The 19,213-nt window shown below is 49.3% G+C and overlaps 1 long non-coding RNA gene across 3 annotated transcripts in view; it reads left to right on the forward strand.

Annotated features, from left to right (window-relative positions):
- Positions 1–19,213, forward strand: part of LOC135180639 (uncharacterized) — a 128,366-nt gene that overhangs the window by 84,681 nt on the left and 24,472 nt on the right. Inside the window, exon 7 of one of the 3 annotated variants that reach the window (XR_010304515.1) lies at positions 10,255–10,314. The exons of the other annotated variants lie outside the window; for them this stretch is intronic. This is a non-coding gene — a long non-coding RNA (uncharacterized LOC135180639). Of the gene's footprint in view, positions 1–10,254; positions 10,315–19,213 lie in introns of those variants that run through there. 3 annotated transcript variants of the gene reach the window in all.

Raw genomic sequence — 19,213 nt, forward strand, 5'->3', positions numbered from 1 at the left:
ATGAGGGCACACCTCAAATACTGTGTTCAGTTTGGGGCACTGCAATACAAGGAGGAAGTTCTTCACAGAGAGAGTGATTGGCATTGCAAAGGGCTGCCCAGGGAGGTGGTGGAGGCACCATCCCTGGAGGTGTTGAAGCAAAGCCTGGATGAGGCACTTAGTGCCATGGTCTAGTTGACTGGCTAGGGCTGGGTGCTAGGTTGGACTGGATGAGCTTGGAGGTCTCTTCCAACCTGGTTGATTCTATGATTCTATGAAGAGAGATGTGGAGGTGCTGGGCTGGGTCCAGAGGAGGACAAGGAAGCTGTGAAGGGCCTGAGAATAAATCTTATGAGGAGCAACTGAGGGAGCTGAGGATGGTTAGTGTGAAGCAGAGGAGGCTGAGGGCAGACCTCACAGTTGTCTGCAACTACCTGGAGGTACGTTGTGGAGAGGCTGCTGCTGGTCTCTTCTCACAGGTCATTGGAGACAGAACAAGGGGGAATGGCCTCAAGCTGAGGCTGAGGATGTTTAGATTGGACATTAGGAACAAGTTTTTCACAGAGAAAGTGGTCAGGGACTGGAATGAGCTGCCCAGGGAGGTGGTGGAATCACCCCGCCAGATGTGTTTAAGGGTGGTTTGGATGTGGTGCTTAGGGATGTGGCTAAAGGTGAATCTTGTAGAGTAGGCTTCTAGGTTGGACTTGGTGATCCTGAGGGGCTTTGCCAACCTGCATGTTTCTGTGATCCTGTGAAAAGTCAGTGTGAGATGAGCTGCTCTTCATTAGAGTGCTCTGAAATTCACCCTTAGAGGCTCAGCTGAAGTGTGCCCTTTGGTTGAGGGCTGGACAACTTCCACTGCTGGAAAGGGCAGGAAATGCACATGAACATTTCACTGTCCTCTGCAGCCACTGCTTGCTGCTTGTGACCTCTCTCTGGGACTGAGCCTGTTGGTGTCCCAACCCAAGCTTGTGAGGCAGGTTCTTTGTGTTTTGTTCCTTGTTTTGTGCAGATCAAATGCCTCTCAAAACACAAAATGGTACTAAGAGTGTATTTGTGCGCTCATAAATACAAACTAATACACTTGCAGAGGCAGGAGATTGATTAAAACTTGGATGAGTTAGATAAAATTCTTTTCCATCATCAAGCCATGACCTCTTCGTCCAGACATGCTGCAGGCCAGAGCAGAATTCAAATGAGCAACCTCCTTGTCAGCTTCAAAATAAACCCCAAATGTACTTTAACCAACTTTGCCAGCTGATTGCACACAGCCCTGTGTCTGCAACTGTCCTCAGGTATCAACTACAACTTTAAAGTCCTTGTAGAATCCTAGAACAGCTCAGGCTGGAAAAGACCTCAGAGCTCATCTGCTCTGACCTCCACACCATGCCCAGGGACACCTCTCAGCTAGACTCAGCTGCTCAAGCCCTCATCCAGCCTGGACTGCAACACCTCCAGCAAGGAGGCAGCTACAGCCTCCCTGGGCAGCCTAGGACAGACTTTCAGCACCCTCACACTCAACAACTTCTTCCTCAGCTCCACTCTAACCCTGCTCTGCCTCAGCTCCAAACCATTCCCCCTTGGCCTGGCTCCAGACACCCTCAGCAGAAGTCCCTCTGCAGCCTTCCTGCAGGATCCCTTCAGGTACTGGCAGGCAGCTCTGAGGTGCCCCTGCAGCCTTCTCCTCTGCAGTTTGCACACCCCCAGCTCCCTCAGCCTGTGCTCACAGCAGAGCTGCTCCAGCCCTTGGAGCATCTTTGCCTCCTCTGAACTCTCTCCAGCAGCCCTGTGTCCTTCTGCTGGGGACAGCAGCACTGGAGGCAGGATTGGAGGTGAGGTCTGAGCAGAGCAGAGACAAGGGGCAGAATCCCCTCTCTTGCCCTTTGCCTACATTACTTGGGCTCCTCATCAGGAGGAGCATGGCACGCAGCATCCTTCTCTTGTGAAGCACTTGCTGTGGGTTTTCTTCCTGAGAGGAACATCTCTGTTCAGATTTGTGCCCTGTCACAACATCTCCTGCAAAGCATTTTCTCACAGAACCGAGGAGACAAATCAAACTGTGAATGGCAGTGACTGGTATGGCCTTTGATTAAGAACTGTTGGAACAATGAAGGTGGGGAAATGGTTGAGCTTTTAGTCTTCATTGTTCAAAGCCTTGAGCTATAACTATTTCTTTCCTTCCCCCGTGCTGAAGGACAAGCTTCCCGGCGCATGCCATCAGAGGCTGAATGTATTTGCTGCTTATGTCAAAGAGGAGCTCATCCCAGGGAGATGGAGGAGCTGAAGCAGGCTGCCTTCTGAAATGCAATTCACAGGAATCACAGGATTAATCAGGTTGGAAAGGACCTCCAAGATCATCCAGGCCAATCTATCAATTAACACCTTCTAATTAACAAAATCCTGGCACTAAGTGCTTCATCCATCCTCCTCCTAAACACCTCCAGGGATGGCAATTCCACCACCTCCCCAGGCAGCCCATTCCAATGTCAATCACTCCGTGAAGAACTTCTTCCTAACATCCAGCCTCAACCTGCCCTGGCACAGTTTGGGACTGTCTCTCCTCATTCTGTCCCTGGTTGCCTGGGAGAAGAGACCAGCCCCTACCTGGCTACAGCTTCCCTTCAGGCAGTCGTAGACAGCAATGAGGTCCTCCCTGGGCCCCCTCCAGGCTGCACCATTGTTTTTCTGGCGCTGGGTGCAGCTCAGCACTGGCTAACAGGGTGTCAGAGCAGCTCCTTTTGGAGCTGCCCTCCAAACGTGTCCCCGAGCCTGCGCTGCCTCGTGCCCTACCTAATCAAATTAGCAGATTGCATTTCCCAGCCAGGCTGAGCTGAGTGGGCTCAGCCCTTTCACTCTGTCATCTGTTGGAACATGACATTTAGGCAATCTCCTTCCCCAAGAACTCGAGAGAGTGCTTAGAAGGGCCAGCAGTGTGTCTGCTGCTCCCGCCGGAGGAGAACGCATTTGCTTTGCCTCTTTGCTCCCCGCTCAATAATTGAACTCCTCGCAGGGGTGGACCAGCAGCACATTGACAAATGGGGGAGGACACTGTTTGCCAAGGTAGAATTACAGCTGTGCCAGAGGTCTTCAAGTACAGCCTGGTGCTCAATGAAAAGGTGCCTTGAGCTAGTTGCTGCCTGACAACATGAAATGAGAAGGATATTTGGTGATGACTTTGAGCAAAAGGCAGGCAATAGCCTCTGGGTCCTACTGGTGAGGCACGGCCCTTGTTCTACTGGCAGCCCTTATTGGTGTGGACATGGCAAAAAGGAGATGCTGTATGTGTAGGGATCAACAGGTTGCAAAAGCAGGGGCTGTTTAGCCTGGAGAAATGAAGGCTCTGGGAAGACCTTGTAGTGGCTTTCCAGTATTAGAAGGGAGCCTGCAAGAAGGCTGGAGAGGGCCTTTTCATGATGGTGTCTAGAGACAGGACAAGGGACTTGTATTGATAGGCTGAGAGGGAATGGATTGAAGCTTGAGGAGGGTGAGTTCAGACTGGAGGATAGCAAGAAATGGTGAGATTCTGGAACAGGTTGCCCAGGGACGCTGTGGAACACCTCCCTGGAGTGTTCAAGGCCGTTTTGGATGAGGCCTTGAATAATGTGATCTAGTGGAAGGTGTCCCTGGGCCTGGACACAGCCCTATGAGGAGAGGCTGAGGGAGCTGGGGGTGTGCAGCCTGAAGGAGAGGAGGCTCAGGGCAGAGCTCATTGCTGTCTACAATTACCTTAAAGGAGGCTGTATGCAGACAGGGTTGGTCTCTTCTGCCAGGCAAGCAGCAACAGAACAAGGGGACACAGTCTCAAGTTGTGCCAGGGGAGGTCTAGGCTGGATGTTAGGAGGAAGTTGTTGGCAGAGAGAGTGATTGGCATTGGAATGGGCTGCCCAGAGAGGTGGTGGTGGAGTCACCATCCCTGGCAGTGTTCAAGCAAAGCCTGGATGAGGCACTTAGTGCCGTGGCCTAGTTGACTGGGTAGGGCTGGGTGCTAGGTTGGACTGGATGAGCTTGGAGGTCTCCAACCTGGCTGATTCTATGATTGGAATTAGATGACCTTTAAGGTCCCTTCCAGATGAGGAAATGCCAGCAAAGAATAGATAATAACCAACTTTGATGTAGCAAAGCACTGGAGGGATTGAAAAGACATCTTGTGCTGCTGAGGAATATGGTTTAGTGGTGCTCCTGGCAGTGATGGGTCAATGCTTGGACTTGATGATATTAAAGGTCTTTTTCAACCTAAATGGGTATATGATTCTGTGACTTCAGGGCTCCTAATTTTGGGTATTGGTGTTGATGTGAATGATTTGTAAGGACAATAATGGAAGAGTCAAATTATCTTGGAGCAGGCATTTTGATAGGATTCTCCATCTTGAGGATGCTCTTTGCTTTTTATCCTTTTCCTTTCCCATTACTGTCTTACCTGAAAAGCTTGACTAGATTGGGGTTTTTAAAGGCTGGAAAACATAGGAAGAGCATAATGGAATTAAATGTTTGCACCTGTGAGATCTGTCCTGCTTAGGCAGCCTGTTAGGGTGTGATTTATTTTCTTTATCCCAAAACATCTGGTAGCAAATGAGTATGGAGCTACTTATGTGCTCCTAAGAACACACATCCAGAGGGCTTTTGCGAGGAGAATCCCTTGCCTGAGAGCATCACCAGACAGCTTGAGCAGCATCAGGAGCTGAGTGACAAGCTGGAGGATGCTGTGGCTGAGGTAGATCTGGCTGTGCTTGAAAGAAATGCAAAGCAGCAGTGATTTAAAGTCCACAGCAACAAAAAAAACCCAACCCAGTAGCACTAACTTGATGTGGTGCTGTCAAGAAAACCGAAACCTCGTGAGTTAGTGGTGGCTGTTGATAATATTTTGATCCACTGTTACACTTGTGGAGACAGGGCTTGATTGTCAGTGGTTGACCATCACCAGCTGACAGAAACAGGATATTCCAGGTCTACAAACCACAAAGAACTTAAAAGAAGTTTTGATGCAAACCAAGTTTTTCAGTCTTTCCATCTTCACACTTCCACAGCTGTGGATGTGGCCAATGGAACGCGCTGAGGTCAGTGCCCCCCTGCTGGAGAAGTGCATTTCCCTGCTGCTGGAAAAGCTCCCTGGGGCATTGGAGCTTTTGAATCACAGAATGTTAGAGGTTGGAAGGGACATCCAGAGATCGTTGATCAGATCTCCTCTCAGCCTTCTCCTCTCCAGACTAAACAGCCCCAGGGCTTCCAGTCTTACTCCACAGGGGAGATGCTCAAGTCCCCCACTCAGCCCCGTGGCTCTCCACTGGACTCTCTCCAGCAGGTCTCTGTCTCTCATGATCTGGGGAGCCCAAAACTGGACAAAGTATTCCAGATGTGGTCTCACCAGGGCACAGTAGTGGATGAGAAGAACCTCACTAGCCCTGCTGGCCACACTTTCCTTTCTACCCCCGGGGCTGCCATCGGCTCTCTTGGCCCCAAGTGCACATTGCTGCCCATACAGAACTTGCTGACCACCAGCACTCCAAGGTCCTTCTCCACTAAGCTTCTTTCCACCAGGGCAGCTCCAAACCTGCACTGGTGTCTGAAGAAGAATCCTAAAAAAAAAAATAATAATCCATATTTTCAGATCTTTAGGGTGACCAAAGGACAGTTGAGGCTTTTGACACTGTGTAGGTGTTGTTGGGGGCAGAAGGAGCAAATAAAAGCTGCTGCTCATAGATGGGCATCAGACCAGGTGGGATGCTCTCACCTATGCCCAGAAATAGTCATTTACCTCTACAAGACACAGTGCCAGTCATTAGAAGTGGATTTCAGCCAGCAGCTGCCTGAAGTTTCAATGTTCTCCCCAAATGCATGGCCACTAAGCCCTGAGCAAGTGTGGTGTTCCCTCAGCCCTCACCAAACTCCCTTGGAGACAGTGAGAGTTGTGCCTGTGTATTGAGAACAGCCTGATGCTCCTGACTGCTTGCAAAAAGACTCCCTGTCACCCATCACTGACCTTCCACTGTCTGAAGGGGGCTACAGGAAAGCTGAGGAGGAACTTTTTATGGTGTCAGGTAGTGATAGGACTGAAGGGAATGACGCAAATCTCTCAGGGGGTGGATTCAGATTGGATGTTAGGAACAAGTTCTTCACCATGAGGGTGGTCAGACACTGGCATAGGTTTCTCAGGGGGGTGGTGGAAGCCTCATCCTTGGAAGTCTTTAAGGCTGGATGTAGCTCTGGGCAACCTGATCTAGTGTGAGGTGTCCCTGCCTATGGCAGGGGGGGTTGAACTGGATGATCCTTGAGGTCCTTCCCAGCCCTGACAGTTCTGTGATTCAGTGATTAACATAAAGCACCTCCCATAGCAGCAGCAGGTACAAATACGTTTTCATACATCTGTTTGGGGCTTTCCTTTAACAAAAGGCACTTCTGCTGGAGAATATTTGCTATTTGCAACAGGAGGAGAGAAGCAGCTCTGTAGCTGAAAATAGATGGCTGTTATTGAAATGAAAACGATTCACACTTCACAAGTTCTGCTGTAAACAGAGGGAGGCTGCTGAGGTTGGTGTGGTTTCACAGATTACCAGCAGGGTGGGGGTGGGAAGAACCTCAGGAGATCATCCAGTCCAACTCTCCTGCTAAAGCAAGGCACCCACAGCAGCTTGCCCAGCAGCACAATGGTGAGGGGGCTTTAGAAGCTCTCCAGACAAGGAGACTCCACAGCCTCTCTGGGCAGCCTGCTCCAGGCCTCCAGCACTCTCACACCAAACAAGTTTCTCATCCTGTTCAGTTGGAACCTCCTGGGTTCCAGTTTGTACCCACTGCCCCTTGTGCTGTCCTTGAGCCTGTCACTCCTTGCATCACAGGATCATAGGATGTTAGGGGCTGGAAGGGACCCAAAGAGATCATCGAGTCCACCCCCCCTGCTAGAGCAGGACAATGCTGTCTAACACAGATCACACAGGAACACATCCAGACAGGCCTTGAAAGTCTCCATGGAAGGAAACTCCACAACCTCTCTGTGGAGCCTGTTCCAGTAAAGAAGTTCCCCCTTGTGTTGAGGCAGAACCTCTTTTGCTGCAACTTACACCCATTGCTCTTTGTCCTTTCCCAGGGAGCAGTGAGCAAAGCCTGTCCCCTGCTCCTGGCAGCCTTCAGATACTTATAAACCTTTATCAAATGCCCTCTAAGTCTTCTCTTCTCCAGACTAATCAGCTGCAGGTCCTTCAGCCTCTCCTCATAAGCCATGCCCTCCTGCCCCCTCATCATCCTCATAGCCCTCCGCTGGACCCTCCCCAGCAGATCCCTGTCCCTCTTCAACCGAGGAGCCCCAAACTGAACACAGTATTCAAGATGAGAATCGTTTGGGAAAGCTGTGCTCCAAACAGCAGTCAGAAAACTGAGCCTAAAGACAAAGTGGTTCTGCATTCCACATCAGCTGCTGTTTCTTCCCATGGGAAGTTCTCTCTTAGCAAAATGCCTTTTCTCTTCTGCCGGGCAGTGGAAAAATTAAAGGTTGACAGGACATGCTAATGAAATAAAGCACTAAGCATTTTCTGACAGGTGCAAAACACAGCCCCTGCTTGATAAGATCATATTTTTTTGGGGGGGAAACTTTTGCTTGGTAAAATCTAATTTGTGTCAGTTCAATATTGGCTTGAACATCGAGCTCTAATTTATTGAGAGCACCAGGAAGACGATAACCATTTGTTTAGCACAAAGTGTTCAATCTATAAGGAACCAACTTCATGAAATTTAATTTTCTGAGAGAAAAAAGAAAAGACAAAGCCAGCAAAGCATCACAAAACCTCAAACCACCTCTGTCACTCCTGCCTGGGAACAAAGGAAGGAGCGAAGTGTGTCTGAAAGCACCGAGCCAGCCCTAGCGGTGACCTTGCCAGGCACCAGTCCAGGCAAGGTGCAGAGGGGGTTGAGAGCAGCTCTGAAGTAAAAGACTTGGGGGGTGTTGGTTGCTGAGAACACATCCGGGTGGGTCTTGGAAGTCTTCAGAGAGGGAGACTCCACAACCTCTTTGGGCAGCCTGCTCCAGGGCTCCAGCATCTTACACCAAAGAAGTTTCTCCTCATGTTGAGATGGAATCTTCTGGGTTCCAGTTTGTGCCCATTGTCCCTCATCCTGTCACAGGACCACCCCTGAGCAAAGCCTGTCCCCTTCTTTTTGCCCCTCACCCTTCAGCTCTTTGTAACCAGGAGTTTGTTGTGGTGAACTTGTCTGATAGGACTGAAGGAACAGCAGCACAGGCTGGGGAAAACCCTTGCAGGCAAAACAGCAGGAAAAAAGAAAAACAACCCAGGGCAGGTTCTGCTCTTCCTCTTCCCTGTGTTGCTCATGGACACAATTCCTATCCCAGGGAGCAAGTGAGCAGAGCCTGTTCTCCCTCCTGACCTCCAGCCCTCAAATGTTTATAAACATTGGTTAAATCCCATCTCAGTCTTCTCCAGACTATAAAGCCCCAGTCCCCTCAGCCTCTCCTCATCAAGCAGTGCTCCAGTCCCCTAATCGTCCTCACAGCCCTCTGCTGAACCCTCTCCAGCAGATCCCTGTCCCTCTTCAACTGGGGAATCCAAAACTGAACCATTGGAGATCCCAGCCAGGAGATGCTGCTAACGTCTGACCCCTGCTTTCTGCTCTGTCATTTGTGCGTATCGCTCCCCGGTCTGACCTGCTGTAGTTGTAGCTGCTGCAGTGAAATGGCTGAATTCCAAATCTCACAGCTGTATGAAGTTTCCTATTGTGGGGATTTTTTGTTTGGTTTTGGGTTTGTTTTGGTTTTTTTTGTTGTTGTTTTGTGGTGTGGGTTTCTTTTTGAGGGGAGTATGTAATGAAGCTCAGTGAAAACCAGAAGCAATCATCTCCCCAGGCTTTGGCTCTTGTGCTGCGTTTCAGAGGCAGTGGTAATTGGTGGCCAGAGATGATTAGCATCTTTCAGGGGGCTGGGAGAGAGGTGTTGGAAATCTGCAAACATTGTTTTTATTCTTTGCCTTCTGACTTGCAGAAATTTCAGGTTTGTTTGTTTCTCTCTCTCTCTCTCCCCCCACCTCCTTCTTTATGCAAACACTCAGCTAACAACCTAATCAGAGTGAATAATTGCAGACTAACCTGACTGCTAATTAAACACGCTTAACGAGAGCCTGCTCTTACTATCTGCTGTCCCTGGTGCTTTTCTGTTTCTTACTGGATATTGCACCAAGCTGCTGTTCCTTAGGCTCTGAAAGTGCTGCTGGCACTTTGAAAACCGCTTAGCCCCCTACTTAGCTGGGATCACCGGCTGAGCTGCTGACTCAGCAGATCTGGGGGGGGCAGACACTCCTCTGTGAATCTTTGAGCTTTGCAGAGGGCTGCTGAGGCCAGAGGATTTTCTAGGCTTAAGAACCATATCGGTAGAATCAGCAGGGTTATAGCTAATTAAAAATAAGCCTGTCCTGGAATGATGACTTTCAAACCTAGGGTTAGTGAAGTGCGTTTCAACTGAGCCACCTAAGTGGGTGCTGCAGCAGAGGAGCTGCTGGCAGGGCAGGATCCTTAGCATCTGCTGAGGAGCAGTGGTCACAGAATCACAGAACTAATCAGGTTGGAAAAGACCTCTAGGATCATCGAGTCTAACCTGTCACCTAATCCTTCTAATCAACTGAACCCTGGCACTAAGTGCCTCATCCAGCCTCCTCTTAAACACCTTCAGGGATGGTGACTCCACCACCTCCCCAGGCAGCCCGTTCCAATGGGAAAATGATTGCCTGAGCTGGGTCTGCCTTACCTGTGCAGCAGAACTCCACATCAAAACACTTCTTGCCTTCAAGGGCCTAGCCCATTTGATGCCAGTCCTGTTTCACTGTAGCAGTCAGGTAGCCCAGGGAGATGGTGGAGGCTCCATCCCTGGGGACACTCAATGCCAGGCTTGATGGGGCTCTGAGCAAGCTGATCTAGTTGCAGATGCCCCTTCTCACTGCAGGGGTTTGGACTAGATGACCTTTAAAGGTTCCTTCCAACCCAGTGCATTCTCCAGTTCTAAGATCTTAAAGGTCTTTTCCAACAGAAGTGATTCCATGATGCTAAGAGATGCAGCTTGAGACAGCAGCAGAGTTGCAAGGCTGGAATGGTGCTGTCTGGGGGAGGGGTGTGGAGAGATCTGAACCCCTTTTATTAAGCAGTATTTTTGGCATTACAGCTTTTGGCTATCAGTTCAATTTAACTCCTTTCAGATTTGAGGTTTTGGTTGGTGTTTGTTTGGGGTTTTATTCACCTGAAATAAGTGTAAAGAATATTTCCCCTCTTTTCTTTCTTTGCTGAAAGGTCAATAAACTCCATGAAACTTCCCAAAATAGAAGGCAAATCTGGATGGAATATTTGTAGTCCATTATTTTTCTGATTCCTTTGTTGCTTGTTTGTTCTTTTCTTCAACACACAGGTTTTATGTAACCTTAGATTTACCCATTTTATGCTCCAGCAAGCTTTGCAAATAAATACTGATGGTTTAGAAGAGTTACTGATCTATTCTTAAGTCCAGTTTGATAGCAGCTGTAATGCTAGGGCTAGCTGTAGCCGATTGATCTATGCTGGATTAGAAGCCTATTTCTTGTGGGTTGCTCATTGGTACATCTTTTGAACACAGAGTTACAAAGCAGCCCAAACCTTGAGGTACAAATGATAGAATGTTAGGGGTTGGAAAGGACCTCCAGAGATCATCCAGGCCAACCTCCTGCCAGAGCAGGGTTACACAGGGCAGGGCACAGAGGAGCACATCCAGAGGGGTTTGGAAAGTCTCCAGAGAAGGAGACTCCACAGCCTTTCTGGGCAGCTTGCTCCAGGCTCCAGCACCCTCATGGGGACAAAGTTTTCTCTGCTGTTCCCATGGCACCTTATCTACTCCAGCTTGCCCCCAGAGCCCCTTCTGCTGCCCTTGGCCAGCCCTGAGCAGAGCCTGGCTGCATCCTCCCAGCACTGCCCTGCACATCTTTAGCACAGCACTGAGGGCAGCCCTCAGGCTCCCCTGCTGCCAGCCCCAGCTCCCTCATCCTGGCCTCACAGGAGGTGTTCCACTGCCTGCAGCAGCTTGGGGGCTCTGGGATGGGCTCTTTCAAGCAGTTCCCTGAGGTCCTTCTTGAGCTGAGGGGCCCAGGACTGGACACAGTATTCCAGATATTCCCTCACTGGGGCAGAGTAAAGAGGGTGGAGTGTGGCCCTAATCACCACACTCCTCCTAATCCACCCCAGGATGCGCTTGGCCTTCTTGCCCATAAGGGCACGTTGGTGGCTCATGGGCATCCTGTGGTCCACCAGGACCCCCAGGTCCTTTTCCTCAGAGCTGCTCACTGGCAGGTCAGTCCCCAATCTGCAGGTCCCTGGCCTTGTTCTTTCCCCAGTGTAGAACTCTACCCTTGCCCTTGTTGGATTCTCATTCAGTTTCTCCCCACCCAACTCTCCAGCCTATGCAGGTCTCACAGTGACAGCACAGCCACTGGGAGGGGGTGTCAGCCCCTTCTCCGTGTTTGGTGTCATCAGCACGCTTGCCTCTCTGCCCTCACCACTGGCCCTGTTATTACCTTTATTGTTACTTTTCCTTAAAAACAAGCAGGAACATCACTCCTGAGCTCCCTTAGCAACAAAATGCTGCAACTGCTGAGTTAGGAGGCGCAGGTCAGCAAAAGAACCTCACAAGAGGCTCATTCAGCTGTGTTTTGCTTGTGACATTCCTGCACAATGGGGAAGGATTCTTCTCATCTGTTGCCAACAAGATCTGCCTATTATGCAGGTGTTGCATTAGAGTGGCAACGAGAAATGCTGAGTTTTTTAGGTACCTGTTCTCCAGCCTTATCAGCAAGTGAAGGTCACCAGTGTCTGCTGTTTGAAATCTCATTTTCAGCCTTATCTCTGTGACCTCTGGGTTAATTAATGTTGGAGTCTTCAGCCTTGCCATTCTGGCCCCAAAGTGTGGTAGCTCTAAGTAGTGTGTAGAAGTGTTCTTGGTGGTTGTCACTCCAAATAGCAGCAGCTGAATATCTGCATTAAAGCAGTTTTATTATGGGAAGTAGGACAGGTGTGGGCAAGGTAGGAATTCATATGTCTGTGTCTGTACCCAATTAGCTACACAAGCAGCTTTTCCTGCACTCCTCCTGCACACTTTTTCTTTTCTGGATGCCTTTGTTATGGTAAAACAAAATGTAAAGCATCTATCAATCTGCCAGAGCTGCAATTCTGAGTCCCTGAACAAAAGTGGCCATGAAACTCTGTTTGAGTTTTGTTATGTTATGGATTTATTTGTACTGGTTTGTTTTTATGTTCTCATAAAAGCAGGTGAAACTGTTGGCATTTTGTACAACACGGTGCTAACAAAAGAGCCGAAACTTGCAGCTTTGGGTATAATTAATTCTGCAGCTCAGACAAATCTCTTTGGCTGGAAGCAGCCCTGTGGTAGAATTCAATATACTTTAACCCTGATAGTTAAGATCATAGAACAGTTTGGGTTGGAAGGGATCTTTTTAAGTTCATCCACTCCAACTCCCCTGGAGTCAGCAGGGACATCTGCAGCTGGAGCAAGTTGCTCAGAGCCCCAAACAACCTAACCTGCAATGGTTGCAGGGATGGAGCAGCTCCCATCTCTCTGCACATAGAACCATAGAATCAACCAGGTTGGAAGAGACCTCCAAGATCATCCAGTCCAACCTATCCAACCAAGATCATCCAGTCCAGCCCTATCCAATCAACTAGACCATGGCACTAAGTGCCCCATCCAGTCTTTGCTTAGACACCTCCAGGGACGGTGACTCCACCACCTCCCTGGGCAGCCCATTCCAATGCCAATCACTCTCTCTGCCAACAACTTCCTCCTAACATCCAGCCTAGACCTCCCCCGGCACAACTTGAGACTGTGTCCCCTTGTTCTGTTGCTGGTTGCCTGGCAGAGGAGACCAACCCCACCTGGCTACAGCCTCCCTTCAGGTAGTTGTAGACAGCAATGAGCTCTGCCCTGAGCCTCCTCTTCTGCAGGCTGCACACCCCCAGCTCCCTCAGCATCTCCTCACAGGGCTGTGCTCCAGGTTCTTCACATCTTGGTCGCCCTTCTCTGGACACCTTCCAGTACCTCACCATCTCTCTTGAATTGGGAGGGCCAGAACTGGACACAGTACTCAAGGTGTGGCCTGACCAGTGCTGAGTACACTTCCCTGTACTACTGGCCACACTGTTCCTGATACAGGATCTCAACTCACCCATTTTCTTCCTTCTCTCTGATTTAGTTGGGGCAATTAATAAGGCAAGACTTATGAAATATGTAGTTATCTGATTTCCAGAGGCCTTGCCCACAACTATATACAAATGAGTTAAATTTGGGTTCTAATTTGGTCAGGAAAATCTTCACAAGGATGCTTATAGGCAATTTAGGAATTTAGGAGAATCAGAAAATGAGAAAAGTTTAGCCACAAAATGGCTTTGCCTCACTTGCAAATAGGCAGCCTGCAGCCCTAGGGCAAGTCTGTGCTGCTCAGTGCGCCAGTGTTGCGACTGCTCAGCCGTTGAGAGGCTTCTAGATCTTCCCAGGGTGCTGGGAAAGAAGCAGATGATCTCTGACCTGATCCTGGTTCCTCTTGGCATGGAGGTTTGCAGAGGTGTAGATAGGGTCTCCAGAGAGCACCATGTCGGTGTCGCTTCTTGACACATCACGAGGCACTTAAATGCCTTCTCCTGGGAAGCTTGAGGCACTTCAGTTTCCAGGTAGCTCAAGCCCAAGACATCAGGGCTAAGCTGGTCTGAAGCACAAGGCAGAGAAGAACACATTGTCCAAAAGCAGTGAGGCAGAGGCAGCACAACTGCTTGCAGCTTAGCTCCATTTATTTCATGTGCCCAAGGGCAGTGGCTCCTTTGGCCACAGAGATTCACCAATCAGATGGCATTTGCCAAACTGACCACATTAGGTGACCCCGGGGCTTGCTTACCTTCACTTGAGCAAGACACTAACAAGTACCTAAACACCTGTGGGTACCTGTTTATCACTTTGGGAGGAGACATAATGGCCCAAGCCTATGTTTTCTTCCTGCCCTTGCTTCCCCTGTCAGCAGCAGGAGGGGGCAAGCCAGGATATCTAATAGGTGTATTAGCCTTCCACAACACTCTTCAGCCTCTGTGGGCTCAAACCATCACCCTTGTCCTGTCACAACAGGCCCTTCTAAGATGTCTGTCTCCAGCTCTCCTGCTCTCCTTCAGGTACTGGAAAGCTGCTCTAAGATCTCCCTGGGGCCTTCACTTCACCAGGCTGAACATCCCCAACACTATTTGCCTGTGAGCTACAGAACCTGTGCTGGTCTGACTGCATTTCTGCAGGTGGTTTTTGTTGTGTCTGGGGAGAGGAAGACTCTGCCATGTGGTCTGAAATGTGAACCACAGCTAGAGTTTGGGGTTTTTTTGCTACCTTTACATGAAAATTGCTGCACGTTTCTATGTTTGCAAGCAGAGTGTTCAGGAGCATTTGCAGCAGTCTAAACCAGCCAGCACTTGAAGCTAAGCAACATTGCTTCTTCTGGCTGTCAGGCATTATGCAATGGAAAATGATGAACTTCCAGATCGACACAGACATGCCAAGATAAGAGCCCAGATTCCTGGAAGTGACATAGCTATCAGCACTCATGCACGCAACTGAGGAGGGAACTTGTAACCTGCAGTAATAGACTTGGCTTTCAACTCCCTTTCTGCATAAGAAAGGAGCCTAAGAAGGTTGCTGTCAGACTCTCAACCCCTTTTTACCATGTTTTTGAAGATGTAGGGAGGATGTATCCAATCTTCAATGGATGGAAGTTTGAATTGCTAATTGCCTTGCACACAGGTGTGACTTTGTGTGAAGCACACAGTTCAGCTGGAGGTGCAGCTTCCTGTTGCCAAAAAACCTCACTTGAAAGGCTGCTTTACTCAGCTTCAGGCAGGCGTTGCTTTGCTAACTGATGCTCTGCAGCCACCAAAGAAGAAGCTGATGGCTCTGTTTGTCAGGTGTCACTAATCACCATGAATAAGAAGGAGAAAGAGAATAGTGTTCAGCATCTGGGATGATTTTGTGCAACTCAATAGCATCTCATTTGCATGCGTCAGGACTGACTTTGTTCCCTAACAAGTCCCACTTCCAATGCTCCCAGCACCCCACCCCTGCAGGAGCAGAGGGAGCAGTGCCTGCTGCTCAGCCAACAATCCTGGTACAAGGAAAAGGGTTACTGAGGAATCACAAGGCCACAAAGATGGTCCAAGGGCTGAAGCAGCTCTGCTGTGACCACAGGCTGAGGGGAGCTCGGGGTGTGCAGCCTGGAGAAGACTCTGGGAGGATCTCAGAGCTTCCTTCCAACACCAGAAGAGATCCTGAAGGAAGGTTGCAGAAAAACTTTTGCTGAGTGTGTCTGGAGCCAGGACAAGAGGGAATGGTTTGGAGCTGAGGCAGAGCAGGGTTAGAGTGGAGCTGAGGAAGAAGTTGTTCAGTGTGAGGATGCTGAGAGTCTGTCCCAGGCTGCCCAGGGAGGCTGTGGCTGCCTCCTTGCTGGGGATGTTGCAGGCCAGGTTGGATGAGGCCTTGAGCATCTGAGTCTAGCTGAGAGGTGTCCCTGGGCATGGTGTGGAGGTTGGAGCAGATGAGCTCTGAGGTCCTTTCCATCCTCAGCCCTTCTATGGATTCTATGATTCTGCCAGTGTGATACCACTGCCAGCTTTGTCGTTCCTCCGTCAGTCTCCCACGTTTGATGCAAAAAAGTCAGCACTGAGCTCATCCATTCTAGAGCAGGATGCTGCAGCCTTGGCACGTGTGGCTCTGGGCAGCTCTGCCAGCTGGGTAGCTTTGGAGCAGTGCTGTCAAATGCCTGAACATCTCTTAATGATTGGGATTTATTTAGAGTTGCAGATGATTCTGAGAAAATTTAATCTCTTGAGCCAAAGCTATGCCTGTTGCTGATATTTGCTGGAGTGTTTTGGGTTAATTTCAGCTGGTTTTGAGGATGCCAATTGAGAAAACACTCTTCTTTTTTTTTGGGTTGTTGTTCTTCATTAAAGTGCTGACAGTCATTGATGTAAAAAATCAAACAGATCAAATTCCCTTGTGTCCTTCTGCTGTTGAGAAAAGGAGTTAATTCTTCTGGTTTTATTAAGAAAACACTCTTTGTGTTTCTCCTGTTCTCATGTGTAAGTCCTCACTCTTTCTTCAAAGCATGCACCTTGGAAAAACTGTGCTTTGAACTTAGGGGGTGGGAAAAAGAAAAGCCCTTTTGGAGGTCTCCAGAAGTGTGTAGGAGGGGGCTAGGGAAGGTGTAGGGCAGCCCTGATAAGAAGGCTTGCTGCAGGTGCCAAGATGCAGAAATGAAAAGAGTCCTGAGCCTGTCTGGCTTAAAGCAATGAGAAAGGAGTTGGATGATGCATCCCTGAAAGGGAGGAGGGTTGAGATGGGTCAAGCAGAGCAGGAAACATGAATGGAGAAAATGAGATGGAAAAAAAAATAATCTTGTCCCAGAAGTCCTTAAAAAATTAGACTTAAAAACAGAACTGGAAGATTTCTGTGTCTTGTTGGTTCTGCTCTCGTGGAGCAGCTGCAGATGTGAGCCATGGGGGAGGCTATGGCCAGTAGCAGGTATCTGATGCTCAGACCTTGGTGCCAGGGCTGCCAAGCCCTGTTAATTCACCTTCATTGAATCTCCTGCGTTCTGTTTACAGGGCTTTGATTGTGTTCAGGCAACCATGCACAAAATATCAGGGTTGTGGTTGTTGCTGTCCAACGTAAGGAAATGGCAGTGCTGAGCTCCTTTCTGTCCATGGTGCTCATCTCTGTTCTGATGGGATCCCCTCACTGGCCATGCAAATAGAAGATTTCTTCTGGGGGGCACTTGCTCAACAACCAATCCAGAGATCCAAGCAGGGCCCAGATGCAGCTCAGGTCAGGAAAACCAAGATCAGATTATGGCAAGTGCCCAATACCTTGAAAGTTTTGTGTTCTTTGGCTCTACCTGGCACCTAGAGACCTTAGGAGGGACTCTTGACCTCTTTGTGCTTCAGGTCTTTGTAGAGTCTGCTCATCACAGCCCAGTGCTGCAAAATCAAATGTGATGCTGCAGTGATGAACTGCCAGGCCAATAGGATGGTAATCCCAGAATCAGAGAATGGTGGGGTTGGGAGGGACCTCTCCAGGTCATCTGGCTCAAGCCCCAGCAGCAAGTGGAAACATCCCTGACTGGATCAGGTTGCTCAGAGCCCCATCAAGCTTGACCTCGAATGTCTCCAGGGATGGGGCCTCCACACCTTCCTGAGCAACCTGTTCCAGTGTTTCACCACCCTCATGGCAAAGAGCTTCTCTCTAATGTCCAATCTAAACCTACCCTGTTCTAGTTTAGAACCATTGTCCCTTCTCCCAGTGCTACAGGACGTTGTAAAGAGTCCCTCCTCAGCTTTCTGGTAGCCCCTTTCAGACACTGGCAGGCAGCTCTGTCTCCCTGGAGCCTTCTCTTCTCCAGGCTATGCAGCCCTGACTTCTCCATGGAAGAGGTGCTCCAACCCTTGTGACCTGCTCTGCACTCACTCTCATAGTTCTGTGTCCTTCTGCTGAGGGATCATCTTTGTGGCCTTCCTCTGGCAAGGTCCTCTCCTTCAGGTCCTGCCCGTGTTTGGAGCCCCAGAGCTGGCCAGTGATTGGTTTGATAGAAATAATCTTTAAGGTCACACTACTTAAAATCTGATGCCCAGGAAGCAGCCCTCAGTTGTTCCACTAAGTGCCTGGCCTGCTGAAGTCATTATGCTCCTTCTCTTTGGGTTACTCATTGTTTTGCTTATACAAGTTGGCTTCTAAACTACTCCCGAGGCTGATTCAGTTCCCAGTGAAGTGAGCAGGGGGCTTTCTGCTGGATGCACCAAGATCTGGACTAAGTCCTGGCTCCACAGCACCTTGTAGCATGGGCAAATGGGAGCCATTCCCTCTGCTGTAAGAGTTAGCAGGGACTGATGGAGCAATCAGCCCTTCTGCTCCAGTTGGCCCTCATGGCCAGTGTGGGAATGATGCCAAGGTATAATCCTGGGATTAAACATGCAGCAGTGATCAGTGGTGAAAATAAGGTAGCAGGGAAACATTGGAAAGGATCATGCTCCTCCCTTGGCATGCAGTGGCCTTGTGTGCTGGCCAGCAAAGGTCAGAGGCCTGGCACTGTCCTGGGCACTGTGCTCTTGTCTGATTGCAGCTGCTGTCTTTGCATCTTTGCTTTTCTCTCTGGTTTGTGTTTGAGGTTTTGTTTGCTTGTCGGTGTTTTGGTTTTATTCTGCTTTTAAATCTTATTAACCTTCCTGATACATTTTGCAGTGCTTTTCATCGTGTGCCTAGAATTCTTCCTTAGCCTTCTGACAGGCCCTGGAGAACCTCAGTCTTTTTCCTTAAACCCTGGACTGCCTTGGCAAATCACAGGTGTCCTCCTTTCCCCTCTGCTACATCGGTAAGACAGCCCTCAGCATTTGCCCCTTTCTGCTGCTGAAGCCTGGCCAGAGGTGGCTGTGTGTGGGGCCAGGGCAGGGCTGCTTCTGACAGGATGTGCTGCCCCACTTCACTTTTCTCATGTGCTTCAAGGTGTAGCAAGCCCTATTGGCATGTCCCAGAGTAGCCATCTCCATGGAAGGTTTTGCCAAAGAGTCCTTCTGCCCACTCAGAATTGGGCCCTGCTACCTTCATCATCATCATCATAGAATCAACCAGGTTGGAAGAGACCTTCAAGATCATCCAGTCCAACCTATCCCCCAGCCCTAGCAAGCTCTGTGCTGAAGCAAGGAGGAGCACCAAAAGCATCCCAACATCAATTCTGTTGCAAAGCAGACAAGGAGCAGCTGCTGGGGACAGGCTTAGGATTTTTCCTCCACTCTAATTGAGTTTCTTTCTTTCATCTTTGCAAACTGAAGTGAGCAGATGCAGATGTGTCAGCTGGCTCAGGGATGGGTTTATGACTACAGTCTTCAAGGGAACAACAGAACCTGCTTGTGGAGACTGTTTTCACCAAGAGCATCTTGCTGAGATAAATGAAACTCCTGCATTCCATGTGCTTGCTAATCAGCTTGAAGTTCTGGGGTGTAACTGAGTGAGCAAAGTTTATAAAACTAGTGATGTTTGGCTAAACTGACTTCATGGCTTTTAAAAGCAGCTCTTTCTACTGCTCCTTTGTGTGCACTGCCCTTTTGGAAATCCTCTGTGACATACTGAGAGTACTTCACACAAGACTCTCTCCAACAGCTCTTGCATGGGTAGGGGAAGTTGCCTTCTATAAAA

The sequence above is a fragment of the Pogoniulus pusillus genome, chromosome 13, assembly GCF_015220805.1.
Source record: "Pogoniulus pusillus isolate bPogPus1 chromosome 13, bPogPus1.pri, whole genome shotgun sequence".
NCBI lineage: Eukaryota > Metazoa > Chordata > Aves > Piciformes > Lybiidae > Pogoniulus > Pogoniulus pusillus.